The following is a 2,945-nucleotide window of genomic DNA, read 5'->3' on the forward strand; positions in this document are numbered from 1 at the left end:
TCTGTCTCTCTCTCTCTCCGTCTGTATCGCTCTCTGTAGTGATCCTAAGCACGAGTGTATTTGCCTGCTCTGGGTAAGCAATCAATCCGTCTGTGTGTCAAGAGGGGTGTCAGCTGATTTCGGCTCTACCTGGGATGAAAGAAACCTGATTAAGTCTAATTCCTGATCCCACGTTCTGACATTTATTCCAACCTTTGCTGCCCTCCAGGGATGCATGCACATGTCTGTATATATCCCTACAATCACTACCCATCAAAATGTGAAAAAGAGGTCTTTCTTGCTCCGTGTGTGTGTGTGTGTGTGTGTGTGTGTGTGTGTGTGTGTGTGTGTGTGTGTGTGTGTGTGTGTGTGTGTGTGTGTGTGTGTGTGTGTGTGTGTGTGTGTGTGTGTGTTCTTGTACGTCTATCTCCGTGAGGACCAAGTTGAGGTTTTCACCATCAGAGCGAGGGCGTTTTTGCAGAGTGGGGATGTTTTGGCTGGTTCTCGCTTCTTTAAGGATCTATTTGAGGTTTAAGAATGGCGATTGGGTTTAAGGGTAGAATTCATCATCATCCTTTGACCGCAGTCGAGGGTAGAATTAGGTTGGTCATTTGGTCATCTGGTCTGAGCTGGTCTGGGGTGGCGTGTGTCAAAAGCACACGTGTAACGCAACACAAAGCCTCTCCCAGGCAGGTCAACCCCTCCTTCTCGTAGTTCAGACCCGTTATAACTAACGGGGCTCTGGCTATGGGCGAACCGCCGGCGCCCTAGAAACCAGCCCCCTGCTGCCTTGTGGGATAGGCTATTTAGCCAAAGGCTAAGGGCAGAAAACCTCCGGAGGAGTAACCCCCCCGTAGACCAAACCAATTACTATGGCCTACTTGAATGTGGACATTGCCTGGTAATTGAGTCAAGATTAGCCTGGTTATGGGTTAAATAACAAAACAAACTACTGCCCTGTAGACGCCCTGGGAGGGGTAAAGGCTATGGGACCAGCCCAGACAGAAACTGGGTTCTGAAGGAGTTGCAACCTTGGTCTACTATCAGCAAACCACAAGCAAGAGTAGAGTCAGGATTAGATAATAGTTTGGGTAGGGGGTCCAGGGTAGAATCAGGATTAGGTAGTAGTTTGGGTAGGGGGTTCAGGGTAGAATAAGGATTAGGTAATAGTTTGGGTAGGGGGTTCAGGGTAGAATCAGGATTAGGTAATAGTTTGGGTAGGGGGTCCAGGGTAGAATCAGGATTAGGTAACAGTTTGGGTAGGGGGTCCAGGGTAGAATCAGGATTAGGTAATAGTTTGGGTAGGGGGTCCGGGGTAGAATTAGGATTAGGTAATAGTTTGGGTAGGGGGTCCAGGGTAGAGTCAGGATTAGGTAACAGTTTAGGTAGGGGTCCAGGGTAGAATCAGGATTAGGTAACAGTTTGGGTAGGGGATTCAGGGTAGGCATGTAGTTATGATGGTTAGGATCTAAGGTTAGGGTTAAGGGCTAGGGAACTAATGGAGTCAGGGGTCCTCACAAAGATATAAGTACAATAATGTGTGTGGCGAGGGGAGGGGTCTGGTAAAGGTTCTCTGGGCAGAATATTCATTCTTTTCCCGTTAAACCTGCCTCAGATGAGAAATAGGTGCAGCTATTTTAGGACAGGCCCTTATTTAAACCATCTCTCTCTCTCTCTCTCTTGCCCGCACTGCTCTCTTTTCTCTTGATCTGTCGCCGAAAGGTTTAGTTTAATGACCCTTCCCCGTTCACAGATCTGAGCCGCTTCACATTCCTGCTCTTCACGTTCTCTCTCTCTCTCTGTTCGCTCACTTCCTTCTCTCTACCCCGCAGCCCATTGCTTCTTTTCTTCCCCGCTACTCATCAGCCACTGTACATTCCTCCCCGCCGTTGTGATGTTGCTCCAATGTGAAAAGGCAAATGTTTGCTGATTTGGTCAACATCTGGCCGCAGGGGCATCGAGAAACGAGCAGGGAAAAGAAGAAATGACAATGTTGGAAAAAAAAATATGGAGGAGGAAAGGATGCTTTACCTTTGTATCGGTCCAGAGAGGTCACTGGCGTCCTGCCTGTAGAGGAAAACACACACACAGGATACTTTTGAGAACATATGCAGTCAGGTATACATATATAATAATGCATTTTCATTTTTTTTTGTGGACCCCCCCTTTTTTTTCTCCCCAATTGTACTTGGCCAGTTACCCCACTCTTCCCAGCCGTCCCAGTCGCTGCTCCACCCCCCTCTGCCGATCTGGGGAGGGCTGCAGACTACCATATGTGTCCTCCGATACATGTGGAGTCACCAGCCACTCTTTTTTCACCTGACAGTGAGGAGTTTCGCCAGGAGGACGTAGCACATGGGAGGATCACTCTACCCCCCCCCCGCCAGTTCCCCCTCCCCCCAAACAGATGCCCCGACCGACCAGAGGAGGTGCTTGTGCAGCAACAAGGACACACACCCACATCTGGCTTCCCACCTGCAGACACGGCCAATTGTATGTATAGGGACGCCGGACCAAGCTGGAGATAACACAGGGATTCGAACCGGCGATCCGCAATGGAATAGACCGTCCCATAATCATGCATATCTAAATATTTTGTCAGTTGTTCATTTCACAAGTACAGTAAATAATACGACACACACACACACACACACAGATATAGAGAGAGTGGGAGTCATCTAAATGTGTCTTTTCTGTCCTTAGAAAAGGAGAGAAAACCGGATTTTACTCGTTTGTTCCACTGGGTTGTCTCCATAATTCCCTGCTGTCTCCCTCTCTATATCTCCCTGCCTCCGTTTCATCCCTTCCTCCACTGCTCCTTTCTTCTTAAACTGTATGTAAATAAATTGGTCCCTAGGCCCCGTTGCTATCCAGCCTCCCCGTGCGCCGTGTGTGTATGTGTGTGTGTGTGTGTCTGCCAGGCGCACAATGGGAAAACAATTGTGCAAGGCGATGCTTAAAGGATA

At 48.6% G+C, this 2,945-nt stretch overlaps 1 protein-coding gene across 1 annotated transcript in view; it reads right to left on the minus strand.

Moving 5' to 3' along the window:
* The window catches only part of celf2 (cugbp, Elav-like family member 2), a 210,334-nt gene extending 208,297 nt beyond the window's left edge, over window positions 1-2,037 (minus strand). Inside the window, exon 1 of the mRNA XM_056277808.1 lies at window positions 2,011-2,037. The gene's annotated coding sequence lies outside the window, so the exon portion shown is untranslated. The remainder of the gene's footprint in view (window positions 1-2,010) is intronic.
* Between the last annotated feature and the right edge of the window lie 908 nt (window positions 2,038-2,945).

The sequence above is a fragment of the Lampris incognitus genome, chromosome 3 (assembly GCF_029633865.1).
Source record: "Lampris incognitus isolate fLamInc1 chromosome 3, fLamInc1.hap2, whole genome shotgun sequence".
Taxonomy (NCBI): domain Eukaryota; kingdom Metazoa; phylum Chordata; class Actinopteri; order Lampriformes; family Lampridae; genus Lampris; species Lampris incognitus.